Here is a 1,154-nt window from a genome sequence, read left to right on the forward strand (position 1 = left end):
AGACTATTCCAGTCAGTTCCCATACCGTCAGTTCCATAGCCCACTGCGATATGAAAGCTGAATTTTATCTCTTTCAACCACAGAAAATGCATTAAGCATTACTGTAACAGACAGTAATGACAATAATAATAATTCTGAATACCAGCAGGACATATACAAACATTTTAAGGTTTTGATTTGGGGGGGGGAGGGTTGGGTTTTTTTTAAGAAGACATCTTTACTCAATTATTCTTTTGGTTGGAAATACTTAGTTTTCACCCTTCAAAAGATCCACAAATAAAAATAAAGCAAATTGCAAAATATGCAGTGACCACTTACAGCTAAAGAAAACATGTATACCAAAAGAGAGTTAAAACTATTAGCAGGTAATGGCTACTGGAACTTGAAGGCCCATCAGGAATAACGAGCTAAAAATTAAGGCCCATCCTGTTTGCCTGAGAGGATGCTGTGCAATTAATATGCGTTTGCTTTCAAGGCAGACATTGATTTTGCAAAGCACTGTATAAGGCACAAAGACAGCTTGAGTATTACCCTGCTATTGGTAAGCAAAAGGTAAGGAAGACAGACAGGATATACTCTTGTGGGGGTCTGAATGATATTGGCATCCGTATGGAACAGAACAGACAGCAACGATTAAAGTTCAGGGACAGTCTTGAAAACCAGAGGAATAAATGGTCAGAATGATGTCTGGTGAAAAGTCACTCAAGCATTTACTCTAACTAGTGCTATATAGTTTCACATACAGGATAACAGCTATTGCACATTCAGATTTACCAGGTCAGCCTAGTCTGTAGTGTCTGTCTCACTGCCAATGTGTGTGTAGGTAAATCCTTACCAGAGCTCAAACTTTAATGAGGAAGTCTGTGGCTCTGGCACGTTTGGGACCATGAACTGATAAGGACAGAGCATATATCGCTTCTGATAGCTTCATGGTGGGCAAAGTGTGCAAAAAAACCCAAACAAAAAAATAAAAAGGGTTTTGAAAGAGCTGGCCTTAGTGTTGTGCTGTGCGTTGTAAATGTAAGGGTGTGGACTCTGAGAGGCACACAAGTGACTGGGGCTCAAAAGTCAGTGAAGTAACACCTTCATCAGTGGAATCAAAAAACCAGCTGAGGTTCTGAAAGGCAGATATAAAGCATATAAATATCTAGGGA

This window comes from Nestor notabilis, unplaced genomic scaffold (assembly GCF_000696875.1).
Source record: "Nestor notabilis isolate BGI_N333 unplaced genomic scaffold, ASM69687v1 scaffold988, whole genome shotgun sequence".
In the NCBI taxonomy this organism is placed as follows: domain Eukaryota; kingdom Metazoa; phylum Chordata; class Aves; order Psittaciformes; family Psittacidae; genus Nestor; species Nestor notabilis.